At 34.9% G+C, this 16,527-nt stretch overlaps 1 non-coding gene across 1 annotated transcript; it reads right to left on the reverse strand.

Moving 5' to 3' along the window:
- Positions 1-4,170: 4,170 nt before the first annotated feature.
- LOC126954079 (small nucleolar RNA SNORD65) lies at positions 4,171-4,243 on the reverse strand. Its single transcript, XR_007725526.1, has one exon. It is a non-coding gene; the product is annotated as a small nucleolar RNA SNORD65 (small nucleolar RNA).
- Between the last annotated feature and the right edge of the window lie 12,284 nt (positions 4,244-16,527).

The following is a 16,527-nucleotide window of genomic DNA, read 5'->3' on the forward strand; positions in this document are numbered from 1 at the left end:
CAGATGTACAAAGAAGAATTGGTACTAATCCTACTGAAAATGTTCCCCAAAATCAAAGAGAAGGTAATTCTTCCTCACTCATTCTACGAAGCCAATATTACCTTGATACCAAAACCATGCAAAAACAAACCAAAAAAGAAAAAGAAAACCACAGGCCAACATCCATGGTAAACATAGATGCAAAAACCTCAACAAAATACTAGCAAACTAAATTTAACAACACATCAAAAAGGTAATAATACATCACAACCAAGTGCATTTTATTAGTGATACACGATTATTTAAGCATACATAAATCAATAAATGTGCTCTGTCACATAAATAGAATGAAGGAAAAACTACATGATCATCTGAATAGATGCAAAAAGCATTTGATAAAATTTATCATCTTTTCATAATAAAAACTGTCAATAAACTAGGCATTGAAAGAATATACCTCAAAACGATAAAAGTCATGTACAAAAAACCCACAGCCAACGTCATACTGAATGAGGAAAATTTTAAAGCATTAGTGATGAGTACTGGCACAGACAATGATGACCAGTTTTACCACTCTTATTTAACGTAGTAATATAAATTCTATCTAGAGCCATCAGGCAAGATAAATAGATAAAAGACATCCAAACTGGAAAGGAGGAAATCAAGTTATCTCTATTCACTGATGATATAATCTTATACATAGAAAATACAAAGACCTCCTCCAAAAGACTCGTAGATTTGATAAGTGACTTCAGTAGAGTTTCAGGATACAAAATCAATGTATGAAAATCAATAGCAATATTGATACACCAATAACATTCAAGTTGAGGGCAAAATTAATAATCCAATCCAATTTATAATAGCTACAACAAATAAAATACCTAAAACACATTTAACCAAGGAGTTAAAATATTTCTACAAGAAGATCTACAAAACACTGCTGACAGAAATCATAGATGGCACAAAGAATGTAGAAATATTCCTCACTAAGGGATTGGAAGAATCAATATCCTTAAGTTGGACATAATGCCTAAAGCTATCTTCAGATTCGACAAAATTCCTATCAAAATACTAACATCATTTTTCACAGGATTATAAAACATCTTAAAATTCATCCGGAAGCAAAAAGGAACCTGAAGAGACAAAGCAATCTTTAGCCAAAAAAACAAAGCTGAAGGCATCACAATCACTGGACTATACTGCATGCAAGTCTTAGTAACCTAAACAGCATGGTAATGGTATAAAAATAGACATATAGATCAATGGAACACAACAGACACCCAAGAAATAAAGCCACATGCCTATAACCAAGAGATATTGGACAATGTTGACCAAAATATGTGGTGGGGAGAGGACATGCTATTCAATAAATGGTGCTGAAAAAACCAGATAGCCATATGCAGAAGAATAAAACTGGGCCCCTATATATCAACATATAGAAAAATTAACTCAAGATGAATAACAGAATTAAATATAAGACTTGAAACTATAAAAGTCTAAAAGAAAACTTAGACAAAACTCTTTTGGATGTTGACCTAAGGCAATAATTTATGACTAAGTCCTCAAAAGCAAACGCATCAAAACCAAAAATATACAAATAGGACTTAATTAAACTATGAAGTTTGCATACAACAAAAGAAGCTATTGACAGATTAAATAGACAACCTACAGAATGGAAAAAAAAAGAAGTATTTGTGAACTATGCATCTGGCAAAGGACTAATATCCAGATTCTTCAAGAAACTCAACTCAACAAGGAAAAAAACAACCCCACTAAAAAGTGAGTAAATAAAATGAACAGGTTTATTAAAAATAACAACAACAAGATATACAAATTACCAACACCTTATAAAAATGCTCAACATTAATAATTATGAGAGAAATGTAAAGTAAAACCACAAAGAGAGACCACTTTATGCCAGTCAGAATACCTATTTTTAAAAAGTCAAAAACAACCATTGCTGGTAAGGATGCAGAGAAAGGGGAATGCTTATACTTTGTTGGTTGGAGTGAAAATGTGTATAATTCTATGGAATACAGTATGCAGATTTCTCAAGGAATTAACAGTAGAGCTACCATTCGATCAAACAATCTAGTTACTGGGTATCTACCTGATGATTGAAAAACTACCTATTGGGTATTATGCTAATTACCTGGGTGACAAAATTATCTGTACACCAAACCCCAGGTGACACACAATTTATCCATGCAACAAACCAGCACATGTACTCCTGAACCTAAAATCAAGGATGAAAAATAATTTCTACTAGCCACATTAAAAAATAATGATAAAAAGAAAACAAGAGAAATCATTATATCAAAAAGGCACCTGCACTCACATGTTTCTCAGCCCTATTCATAATAGCAAAGTCACAGAATTAACTGTCTATCAAGAGATAATTGGATAAAGAAAATGTGGTATATGTAGCATGGAATACCATTCAGGCATTTAAAAAAAAAAAGACAACAACGGTAAAATAATGTCTTTTGCAATGGCATAGATGGAACTGGAGGTCATTATCTTAAGTGAAATAACTAAGAAAGTCAAATAGTACACGTTCTCACTTATAGGTAGAAGGTAACTAATAAGTACACATGAACATACACAGTGGATTAATAAACTGGATTTTCCAAAAAGAGGGAGTGTGGTATGGGGGTAAAGGCTGAAAAATTATCTATTGGATACGATGTTCACTAAGTGAATGATGGGTACGTTAAATCCCAGACGTCACCACTGTGCCATATATCCATGGCATTTTATTCTTAGAGATTTAGAGAGTACAGGGCCTGGCGCGGTGGCTCATGCCTGCATCCTAGCACTTTGGAAGGCCGAAGCAGGCGGATCATCTGAGGTCAGGAGTTCGAGACTAGCCTGGCCAACATGGCAAAACTTTATCTCTACTAAAAATAATAAATAAATAAATAAATAACACAATAGTAATAATAACTGGGCATAGCGGTATGTGTCTGTAATCACAGCTACTCAGGAGGCTGAGGCAAGAGAATTGCTTGAATCCGGGAGGCGGAGGTTGCAGTGAGCCAAGATTGCGCCACTGCACTCCAGCCTGGGAGACAGAGCGGGATTTCGTCTCAAAAAAAAAAAAAAAAAGAGAGAGAGAGAGAGATTTAGGTGGTACAAGTGCAGTTTTGTTACTTGTACTCCCTAAATCTCTAAAACTAAATAATAACAACAATTTAAACAGAAGTGTTCTATCTCACTCTTCGTCAGTCTCAATTGTCTCATGTGTAAGAATGGAGATCGTCATGTTTTCTTTCAGGAGTGTGTGAGAAAAAATATAGGAGAAATGATGCTTTTTACAGTCTTCTGACCTCTGAATATTTTGAATTATTATCCCTGGTGTGGTCTAAAAAATCTTCATGTCTTAAGTTCCAAATTTTTTCTAATATATATGAGGTTTCAATATCCCAGAATATTTTTAATAATAAATAAATGTATGTTACTGCAGTTTGTTTCTTCTTTAAATTCACACCTAAATTCTTGTGTTTTCTTTTTCTTTGAAAACGTGATGGAATACTATTTCTCTTTGAAAATATGGTAAAAATATAATGGACCTTTACAATGCATGTGCCCATGTTTGTCTTCTACTTCAAACAGTAAGTTGAATAAGAAAAACGTGGTTTTTAATACTCTACAGCAAATTTTACATTATGTTAAAAGGGATATCTAATTATTGATATATTATGTAATAATACAATGTATTTGTTATAGACATTGCTTGAAACCTTAAATAAGTGGTCTATGCTTACTTAAAATTCCAATAAATATAAGTCGATGCTCCCCTTAAGGGCATGTTGAGAGATTAGTATGACTTAGTTTATAACTATTTGTAAATTTGGGTTGAGAAAACAAATAGGCACTTATACAGGTATGATAGTATGACAGAACACTGAAAGTCTCATTCCAGTGTATTTTTGCTTCACAGGGAATGTATAATCACAAGTTGTATTCATATTCATTAACTAACATGAGTTTGCAGACCTCAGTATTTCTAGTCACATGATTTTGCATGGTTATATAATATGTAACTAAAATAATACAATGTAAAAGACCCAAGTTGTGTTAAGTGTGTCTATAAACACATAGCCATAAATATATGAATTATTTTATAATTGCACTGGAATTCTGTCATATATAGACATATACACATATATTTAATTTTGTTATTTTAATCTTCAGAAAACCGTAGGTTTGCCATTACACAATCTGCTGGTTATTACAGCTTTTTAATGTGAGTTCATCATTTGATCTCCAATATATTTTTGATAAACATCTGTGTGCAGAAGGCGTAATGGAACATAATCTGTGTTAAATTTTGATTATGAACTAAAATTTTATTATTTAACAAAAAGAGGATGTCATAATTTGGGTTATTGCAAAAACTATCTCTAAAAGAAGTATCTAGTTGCACATATTCTATTTGGGAGGTGATCTCAGAAATCATAGTGAGGGATCAGAAAAAGGAAAGGAGGACAAAAGACTATCTAGTAAAAACTGTTAACAAATTGATAATTTCTGAGGATGACTGAGGACTCTATGACACATATTCCAAATTGTCTCACAAAGGCATAAGGAAGATGGGACATTGATTCACCAGCTCTAGAACCTAACTAGCTGAAGGTTTCTGATGGATAATTAAGTCCTTGCACTTTCAGCCTGTCTTCATTTGTTAAACCAGAAATGTTCCTGCAGTTATAGAATGTCCCCAGGCAGAGAAACCCTGAAGTAGGACAATAGGAGATGAGTGGAGCACTGATGGTATCTGGTAGAGATGTCACATCTTGCATCACTCACCTCCATTTGTGCCCCATATTAAATAAATATTTTCACTAATTCTACAAGTTGGTGTCTCATAATCATTTCTAATAAAAAATAATTATAACAAAGTCAGTGAAGAAATGCCCTTCTCTGCTCATAGCTGATGGCTAGTCTACATCAGATCATCATTTTTCTTTGTTGTTACCCATTAGATTTCCCTTACCATTATTCTGCATGCCTGCTATCTAAGTTGATTATTTGGTGGGGTCATTCAGACCTTTAACATGGGGTGTTTGAAATTCCTGGATATCATGACCTTGACAGGCTATGGTTGTTGTATCAAGCAAGTAAGTCCCAAGAGGTGTTCTGGTGACTCCTTTGAATCTCAGACATACTTATCACTGCTCCATTGTGCAATAGCAATCCTGGCCCTTTATGATAACTAGGGATGATTACTTCTGACGTCATTATAACTCCTTTATATTCCTGTTGAGTATAGCATGAGGAGCCAAAAATGATTAGTTATCAGTCCTGGATTTAGATCTAGGTTCTTTGAGACCCTGCTCTTGTCCCCTGAAGAGATGACCATTCTACCTGTAGTTACCTGGACTTTTATAATTACATAGACTATGTTTCAAAGAAAGCACATATTTCCAAGTCAGTAAGTAGGTTTTTGGTGAGAATGACCAATTCTGTTTTCACTGGTTCCTGATCCTAGTCACTCATCTCTCAGAATCAAATAAGATTATTAGTTTAACATACGTACCACGTTTTGAAAAACAGTGCTCTAAGTTTCCTAGATACTGTTCAATTAGAATTTTAACTGAACCTTTAAAAATCGATTCCAATGATTTATCATGATAGTATCTTCTGAATGATATATAATAAGGCAAGTAGATCCTTTGGCTCAGGAGACATTCTTGTACATTATTTACCACTGCGTTAGATTTTTGATCTGAGATGACGTTTTGCAGGATTTCATTTTATTAATTCAGATATTAATAAATATCTGATTCTATACATGGTGATTCTATACATGGTGTTCATAGAGCAAATGTCTTCCAGAAAAGGGAAATGCATACCTAGAACACATACTAATCTCGTTCAGGACAGATGATTAAATCTCAAGTTGAAAGTAGTCGTATATGAGTCATTTCCACAAAGTGCCTGGTTGATCTATTCAAGAGATATGATATTGAAGGTTCAGCATTGGTCTCTGTTGCTAGTGTGTCATATACTGAGCAGCGGCAGTAGTAAGGTTACCTTGGATAAAAGGGACCCAATGGGATTGAGATAACACATAGATTACTTCTTGCATAGATCCACTGTGCAAATACTGAAGTGTTTGAAGACTGACTTTCACTGGAAAAGTCATTTTGCACACAAGATGATTAAACACCTCCTATGTGGAAAGTGTGCTCTAGAGGACATAGACATAAGACAAAATCTAAACACCATGTTCCTCATCCTAAAGTCCCCCTGCATGGCATTTCCTCTAGCCATCTTGTTTCTGATGGTCAATGTTCTCCATCCCAAGGCCTTAATGATGGAGTCAAATTATCCATCAGTAGCCAAAAATTCTTATTTCCAACCATTTTTCTTTCTAATAAGTAGATAACTTCAAGTATATGTCCACTAAAACATGTCTGCTCTCATCACTGTCCTTCGGAATCACCCCCGATTGAAGCTATATACTTGTAGTGATTCTTTTTCTTTCCACACCAAAATACTGATATAACCCTTTGTGGATTTTTCCCCTTCTCTCTCTGCTGACATAAATAATAGTCAGTGAGGTCATAGTTATATGCTGAAGGAAAAACATCAGTGAAACAAAGATAGGTAATTTTAGGCCTAGATGACATGCTAATCTAATGTACTATACTTTCTGGACCTATTTAAGTCAAATAACTTTTTACCTCTTTATTCTTAATGCATAATATCTGTACATATTTATGGGGTATGTGTGATATTTTGATAAAAGCATATGATGTGCAATAATCAAAATTGAGTGATTGGGATATCCATCACCTCACACATTGGTCTTTATTCTGTGTGGGAAACATGTCAAATCTACCTTTCTATCTATATGAAATATACAAGAAGTTATGATTAACTATAGTTGCCTTATTGTGCTACCAAGCACTAAATCTTACTCTTTCTATTAACTCTAGTTTTTTACCCATTAACCAATCTATCTTAATCTTCTCATCCCTACTCCCTTTCCCAGCCTCTGATAACCACCATTCTCTTCATTATCTCTCTCAGATCAATTCTTTTAGCTACCCCACTTGAGTGAGGACATGTGACATTTATCTTTCAGTGCCTGACTTATTTCACTTAAGATAATGTCTTCCAGTTCCGCTGACGTTGTTGAAAATGACAGGATCCCATTTCTTTACATGGTAGAATACTAATCCATTGTGTGTGTGTGTGTCACATTAAAATATTATTTCATTATGTATTATTCAATTTATATACATCAAAATGTGATATTATATATATACAATGTAATATTATTTCTTAATGGACACAAATTGATTTATTATAGTATTTCCATTCTACCATGGATCATTGTTGTAACTCCCAGATTAGCTATCTAGTAATATTCACCTTTTAATGTACATTTCCAGTCAGTTATCACTTAATGTTCTATAGTGAGAGTCTCAGTTTTGGCTAATGGCATATCAAATTTGTTTGTGAAAAACAAATAATGCTCTGTTTTAAGAATCAGGGTGTCTGTGCCATAATGTTACCATTTGGGGCTTTCCTGAGACTTTTTTCAGAGTCCTTAAGAGCCACAAAGTGTGCCAGACCAAGTGGCCTGAGCGGCAGGAAAGGAAGTACTGCAGCCTGAACCATCTGTAATCCCCTTTTGCATCCTAACCTAGGTTACACTTAAAGCTGACAGTTTTCTAATTTAATGGATAAGTTAACTAATGCACTATTTCCAAGGTTACTACATGTGTTCTCTACCATATATGGGGTCCTACTGAAGGTATGGCTACATTCTTGGTAATGGATTGCTTGTTATCTTGGAGAATATGTTTTCAAATGTTCCCTATTGAACCATTGACAGAACCATGAACATGGCTTAGGAGCAAGGAAGTAAATCTTTACTGCTGAAAATCTCAGTTAAATGCTAACAGCTTTTATTTTATTAATGATAAAGAAAATGAAAGATTCCACTCTCCCCATTAGAAAATATGGCAAGTTCCAGATGCTGTGTTAATATCTTGTAATAAAGATAACACAGGTAAAATAGAGGCTGCAATTGCAGCTAATATTTGATTAACTTTATATTGATTTACAATCTTCCTCCATGGTCTTTATGGCTTTTGGAAAGTCTATGTCCATGAATAAAATGGGATGGTGACAGGGAACTTCCTTATTCATCTTTTTAATTTTTGAGATTAGTATATGACATTGTCTCTGATCCTGTGTTAAAGGCTAATGAAAAAGGGTCGATGTTAGGCGAGCGCACGTGTGTGTTTAAGCGTTATGGCTTTTACTCCACAGACCAGTGAAGAACTGTGAGGATTTTCTATTGCTCGCATGAACATTCTCTTCATCAGGCCCTGAGGTATAAATTATATTGGTTTTCACTATACAAACCATAAAATTTTCCTATTGGAATATCATTTATTTTGATTTGCTTGAGATTAATTCATACAAATAAGGTTTATTTCATTGCCGTATATCATAATACAGTCCAAATCACTTACATTTTCTACAGGCTTTCTGTTTTGTACCATGTTTCTATTTACCTTAAGGAGATTTTAAAACAAATTATGTCTCGATATTTGATAGAAAATGTCCCTTTTCTTCTTTTACACTAGTGTGTTGTTTATTCTTGGCTATTTACTATTCTGTATCTATTTTACAATTATAATTTCAACTTCCAACAAAAATTGTTGCAATATTAATTAGGATATTATGAAATCTATAAAAAACTTATGAAAAATTATATAACAATATATGAATACATCTGTAGTATGTATATATATTTATACACACACATTTCAAAATAGTATTTAACATATAAATATATTAGCTAATATAAAATTATTTTATATTTTATAATACTGTTTTATAAGTGTATAATTTTATGATATAACTTTACTTTGCCAGACATACTATTTATATCCAATAATTAATAAACTATTGTGATGGTTAATACTGACTATCAGCTTGATTGGACTGAAGGATGCAGAGTATTGTTTTTGGGTGTGTCTGTGAGGGTGTTTCCAAAGGAGATTAACATTTGAGTCAGTGGGCTGAGAAAGGCAGACCCACCCTTAATCTAGGCAGATACCATCTAATAAGCTGCCTTGTGGCCAGAATATAAAACAAGCAGAAAAATGTGAAAAGGTTAGACAGGCTTAGCCTCCCAGCCTACATCTTGCTCCTGTGATGGATGCTTCCTGCTTTTGGACATCGGACTTGAAGTTCTTCAGCTTTGGGACTCGGACTAGCCTCCTTACTCCTCAGCTTGCAGATGGCCTATTGTGGGACCTTGTGATCATCTGAGGTAATACTTCTTAATAAACTCCACTTCATATATGTCATATTAGTTCCATCCCTCTAGAGAACCCTGACCAATAATACTGTTATCTCATTAATACAATGTTTAGAAATATTTCTATAATTTATTTTAAATGATACATACTGGATTTATTCATAAGTTGTTCCTTTGTGCAGTATAAATGTTGTTTTAAAAGTTACAGTGTATTCTTTTTGCTGGTAAGAAAATAGACTTTATATAACATTTTGTATCTCTCAAAATTGTTGAATTTCTTTCACTCTAATAATTTATCAGAGGCTTTTCTGGGCATTTCTTAACATATAATTATGTAATCTATAATTAATAACAGTTTTTAAGTTCTTATTAAAGTAACTTTTTTATTTATTTTCTTTCATTAGGGCACTGATTTTTTCCACATGGCAAAAAGAGGTATATTAAGCACCCTAGGCTTATTCCAGATATTAGAAAAAAAGCTTTCAAACTCTCACCTCTTTTTCTTACATTTGCCCCAAGGGTTTTTTTTTTTTTGTTTTTTTTGTTTGTTTGTTTTTTGTTGTTGTTGTTGTGTTTTTTCAAAGTAAATAAATTAATAATATGTTTATCTCCTTTTATTTACTAATGTGTTATATAAATTAATTTTCTTATATTAATCCAACTTGGCATTCCTGAGTAAACTCAGTCATTAATTGAAAGTCTATTTTCTTTTTTTTTTTTTTTTTTTTTTCTTTTGAGACGGAATCTCGCTCTGTCACCCAGGCTGGAGTGCATTGGCCAGATCTCAGCTCACTGCAAGCTCCGCCTCCCAGGTTCACGCCATTCTCCTGCCTCAGCCTCCCGAGTAGCTGGGACTACAGGCGCCCGCCACCTAGCCCGGCTAGTTTTTTGTATTTTTTAGTAGAGACAGCGTTTCACCGGGTTAGCCAGGATGGTCTCAATCTCCTGACCTTGTGATCCGCCCATCTCGGCCTCCCAAAGTGCTGGGATTACAGTCTTGAGCCACCGCGCCCGGCTAGAAAGTCTACTATCTTAAATTGATTTTTTCACCAGTGTATTTGTGAACACAAAATTTTGTTCTATGAGGATAATTTTCTGAAAATTCTTAATAGTATAATTCCTGACATCAACAATATTTAATTCATGGTTCTATGTTATTTTTTCTAATAATTAAAAAAAATTGAAGTTAAATTTAGAGAGTGTTTTTTTTCCTTTTATACCTTCTTCTAGTGGTTATCTTTTCATGTAATCTCTCTACATTTTACTTTCATTACTAATTAAAGAAAATTCACCAAGGTAATAAGGGCAAGAGAGATAGAGTATGAAATTTCTTTTTTTTTTGGAGACGGAATCTCGTTCTGTTGCCCAGGCTGGAGTGCAGTGACGGGATTTCAGTTCACTTCAAGCTCCACCTCCCAGGTTCACACCATTCTCCTGCCTCAGCCTCCCAAGTAGCTGGGACTACAGGCGCCTACCACCACACCAGGCTAATTTTTTGTATTTTTAGTAGAGATGGGGTTTCACCATGTTAGCCAAGATGGTCTCCATCTCCTGACCTCATGATCTTCCCACCTCGGACTCCCAAAGTGCTGGGATTACAGGCAGAATATAAAACTTTTAAATTTGGCTAATAGTGTTCAGTTTTTGTTTTTCTTGGAATTAAAAAATATTGTTTTTAGTGTGTTTCTGCTACCTTAAAGTAACTTACTTCTTGTTTTATAATTTACATATTTGTTTGAATGTTCTTACTGAAAAAAGTGCATCAACTTTTTAAAAAATAATACCCATTAAGATTTATAATACTATAAAAGGATACATAATAATTAATGTCCATCCACCATTCTATCAATATATATGTAGGTATTTATCTATTTACAGATCTACCTATGTATAGATAGACATTAATTATTGACATTATTAATGTTTAGACCCTGCCAAAATAAATGCATATTTTTCTTTACATAAACATGTATTTATATCAAAGTTTATTATATTCATATCTGTAGTTTGCATAATCAAGCATATGCATGAATGCACATACATCACTTTAAAAACATGTTCTCCTATTAACAGAAAAGAATAATCATCACACTATCAATTAGGTGTCACGATCTCTTCCAAATTTGAGGTTTATTATTTGTGGCAAGACATGATGCTCAATAAATCTTTATAGAATGAAGCAATTAATATTTTACCTCATTGACTTTTTTTGCACCAGTTGAGAAACTATAATTTTTACAAAAGAATTTAAACTAAACACAGCACCATTATAAAATTAGATATATCTTAGTTATATTAAGATATATTATTTATTTAACTTATGTAAAAAGTTTTGTTGTTAAATATGTTTTCATGATAATGGTACTTTATTAAGATTTTTTTTATATGATAAAATAAAAAGTACTATAATTTTACTATTTTTGACAAAGGTACTTTTGCATTGTGAATAAAATTTTATACATGTAGTGCACAGATAAGTAGACTGCTTATGTAAAAAAAAATGGAATCTATAAAAAATACTAGAATTAATAAGGAATTTAGCAAAATAACAGTAAACTAGGTGAATAAACAAAATTTAACTGTATTTCTATATAATACCTATGAAAAACTGGAAAATCAAATTACAAAAGCAATTCTATTCAAAATAACATAAGAGTAGAGCCAAGATATCTGACTAGATGCAGCCAGGAATAGCTCCTCCCATTGAGAGACCAGACCGTCAAAAAGACTGGCACACTTGTAGTAGATCTTCAGAAGGAAGACATTTAGAATGTACAGAGGGAGGATGCAGAATCTGGACTGAATGGAGTGGATGGTAAGAAGCCTGCACCTGGTTGCTGAGGACCAGGATGTGTTCCTGGTCCTGAGTGACTCCTGGAGAAGGGATGAGTTAAATAGGCATGGAGTGGCTCACTCTCCTCATGGATCTCCAGAATCCTAGCAGCAGGAGTTCCCGCAACCCCAGTGGACATTTGAGCTGGCATAGAAAACTGCTTGGAGTGTTGGCAGGGATAGAAATCCAGGCTGTGCAGATCCCAGAGGGTCAGGTACAGGAAGAGCTTCAATAAAGAATGGCCAAGGAAACCCATCTCCCAAAGCTGGCCACACTCCTCTAGATGGCTTTAGCCTTTGTTGGCTGTTGGATCTGAACAGAACAGGGCTATCTTGCCCATGGGATGGGGCCAGGCTGATCTGAGTACCCCCACCATTTTCTGGCCTCTCTTAGGATTCCTGTCTGGCTGCATCCAACTTTAGTACACCCTCAGATGCCCAACTGGAGCACTTCCCAGCAGCTACCAGCATAGTTCTTACACTGACAGACCCCACAAAACCATCAGAAAACTTTTGCAGACAGGCCTGTACTGGCATGTACATGCCCAAAGCCTTGCCCTATTACTTTGCCGACATGCAATCAACTGCAGCCTGTACCCACTGCTTTCCTGGCACACACGAATACATGCATTTCATTGCCCTTCCTGACATGCCACTGCTACTGGCACACATATATGTGTACAGACTCTAGGACACTGCCAACTTGCTGCTTCTTGCAAGTGAAGACCCTGCTACCGCTGCCTCAGTAGAGCACTATTGCCAGCATCATCTCCCCAGGTCACCCAATTTGAGTGTTATCACCAGTGAACCAGGAACACCTCGGGCCTCACAGTGTAGCAGGTGTTTAAGCACAAGGAGCAAGAAAACAAAGCCATGGACCTAATCCCAGCACCCCAGGTTAAAGTACACATCCCAGGAGTGCTGAGCTAAGCCTTTGACACCTAAAATTAACCAGAAATGAAGCTGCATTAGTCCGTTTTCATGCTGCTTATAAAGACATACATGAGACTGGGCAATTTACCAAAGAAAGAGGTTTATTGGTCTTACAGTTCCACATGACTGGGGAGACCTCACAATCGTGGTGGAAGGCAGGAGAAGCAAGTCACATCTTACGTGGATGACAGCAGACAAAGAGCTTGTGCAGGGAAACCCCCATTTTTAAAACCGTCAGGTCTCGTGAGACTCATTCACTATCAAGAGAACAGTGCAGGAAAGGCCTATCCCTGTAATTCAATCACCTCCAATTGGGTTTCTCCCATGACACGTGGGAATTGTGGGAGTCACAATTCAAGATGAGATTGAGGTGGGGACACAGCCAAACCATATCAAAAGCCAATCAACCAACCTAACTTATATCTTTTATATTCTTGATGCCCTTGAGGTTTTGACTTATATCAGTGAAATCCTTGAGGGCATCAAAGAACATAAAATAACAAATTCCATCCAAAGGACAGCAACTTCAAACATTAAAGGAACATCAACTCACACAGATGAGAAAAGACCAGCACAAGAACTATGACAACTTAGAAAGCCAGAGTGTCTTCTTACCTCCAACGACCACACGAGCTTCCCAGGAACAGTTCTTAACCAGACTGAAATAGCTAAAGTGACAGACGTAGAATTCAGACTTTTCGTGGCAATGGAGATCGTTAAGAATCAGGAGAAAGTGCAGACCTAATCCAAGGAATCTAAGGAATACAGTAAAATGATTCAGGAACTGAAAGATGAAATAACCATTAAAAAAACTGATATTTTGGAGCTGAAAAATTCATTTTAAGAATTGTATAGTGCCACCAGAAGTATTGGCAGCAGAATAAATTAAGTTAAAGAGAAAATCTCAGAACTCAAAGGCTGGTTCTTCAAATCAGCTCAGTCATACAAAAATAAAGCAAAAATAATAAAAATGAATGCCTAAAGCCTGTGAGAAATTTGGGATTATGTAAGGAGACCAGGATTAGTGATTCACTGGCATGTCTGAAAGAGAGGGAGCTAGAGTAAGGGACTTGGAAAACATGTTTGCAAATATTGTCCATGAAGATTTTCCTAACATTGCCAGAGAGAGCTAGATTCAAATTCAAGAAATTTAGAGAACCCCCTGTGAGAAACAGTACAAGAACACCATCTCTATGACACATAGACATCAGATTCTCCAAGGTCAATGCAGAAGAAAAAAAATATTATAAATAGCTAGAGATAAGGGGCAGATCACCTTACAAAGGAAACCCCACCAGGCTAACAGTGGAATTTTCAGTAGAAACTCTACAAGCCAGAAAGGATTAGGGGGAGTTATTCTTAAAGAATATGAATTCCAGTCAAGAATTTCATAACCTGACAAACTAAGCTTTATAAGTGCAAAAGAAATAAAATTATTTTAGACAAGCAAATACTAAGGTAAGTTTGTATCACCAGACCCATACAATAGGTTCTTAGGGGCGTACCAAACTTGGAAATGAAATAATGTTATGAACCACCACATAAACACAGTTAAGTACATAGACCATGGGTACAATACAGTAAGTACAAAATCAACTCTAAATAACAACCAACTAACACAATTACAGGATCAAATTCACAATTTATCTCTATTAACCTTAAATGTGAGTGGGATAAATCCTCCAAATAAAGGCACAGAGTGACACATTAGTTTAAGAAGTAAGACCCAGCTTTATCCTGTCTTCAAGAGACTCATCTCACATGGAAGGACACTCATCGACTTAAAGTAAAAGCATGGAGCAAAACCCATCAAACAAAAAAATAAAGAAAAGCAGGGGTTGCTATTCTAATTTTAGACAAAACAGATATTAAACCAACAATGATTAAAAAGGACAAAGAAGGGCATTACATGATAAAGTGTTCAATTCAACAAGAAAATTTAACTTTCTTAAATGTATATGCATACAACAATGGAGCAACCAGCTTCATAAATCAAGTTCTTACAGACCTACCAACAGATTTAGATAACCACGTGATAATAGTGGGAGGCATCAACACCTCACTGATAGTATTCAAGAGACTGTTGACGCAGAAAACTAACAAAGACATTCGGGACTTAAACTTGACACTTCAACAAATGTACCTAACAGACATCTGCAGGGCACTCCACCCAAAAACAACAACAGCATATGTGCTATTCTCATCAACACGTGGCACATACTCTGTCAATCATAAAGGATGAAGCAATTTTCAACAAATTTATAATTACTGAAATCATATCAACCATAATCTCAATCTTAGAGCACAGCACAAAATAAAAATGGAAATCAATTTCAGGAATATCTTTCAAAATCATACAATTACATGGAAATTAAACAACCAGATCTTGAGTGATGTGGGAGTAAACAATAAGATTAAGGCAGCAATCAAGAAATTCTTTGAAACTATCAAAACCAAGATACAACATACCAGAATATTTGAGACACAACTGAAGTACTGATAAGGGGAAAGTTTTTAACACTAAATATTCACATTAAAAAACAAGTTAGATCACAAATTAACAACCTAACATCACACCTAGAGGAAATAGAAAAACAAAAACAAATCAACCCCAAAGCTAGAAGAAAAAAAGAAATAGCCCAAGCCAGAGGTGAACTGAACAAAACTGAGATGTAAAAAAAAATACAAAATATTAAAGAAACTAAAAGTTTGCTTTTAGAAAAAACAAAACAAAACAAAACAAAAAAACAGATAGGCTCCTAGCTAGACTAAAAATGGTAGAAAAGAAAGAAGACCCAAATAAACACAATCAGAAATGATAAAGGGGCATTACCACTGCAACCACAGAAATACAGAAAACCTTCAGAGGCTATGAAAATCTCTGTTCACACAAACTAGAACACCTAGAAGAAACGGATGAGTACCTGGAAACATACATCCTCCAAAGACTAAACCAGGAAGTTGAAATCTCAAACAGATCAATAACAAGTTCAGATTTTGAAACAATGACAAAAAAACTTACAAAGTTCAGATTTTGAAACAATGATAACACATCTTACCAAACAGAGTTCCGTAGATGTCTATTTGGTCTGCTTGGTGCAGAGTTGAGTTCAATTCCTGGATATCCTTTTTAACTTTCTGTCTCGCTGATCTGTCTAATGTTGACAGTGGGGTGTCACTTATTCTAAAATTTTGACAAAGTAGTTGGAAGTAAAGCACTCCTCAGCAAATGTAAAAGAACAGAAATTATAACAAACTCTTAGACCACAGTGCAACCAAACTAGAACTCAGGATTAAGAAACTCACTCAAAATTGCTGAACTACATGGAAACTGGACAACCTGCTCCTGAATGACTACTGGGTACATAACGAAATGAAGACAGAAATACACACATTGTTTGAAACCAATGAGAGCAAAGACACAACATACCAGAATCTCTGGGGCACATTTAAAGCAGTGTATAAAGGGAAATTTACAGCACTAAATGCCC

Source organism: Macaca thibetana, chromosome 4 (genome assembly GCF_024542745.1).
Source record: "Macaca thibetana thibetana isolate TM-01 chromosome 4, ASM2454274v1, whole genome shotgun sequence".
In the NCBI taxonomy this organism is placed as follows: domain Eukaryota; kingdom Metazoa; phylum Chordata; class Mammalia; order Primates; family Cercopithecidae; genus Macaca; species Macaca thibetana.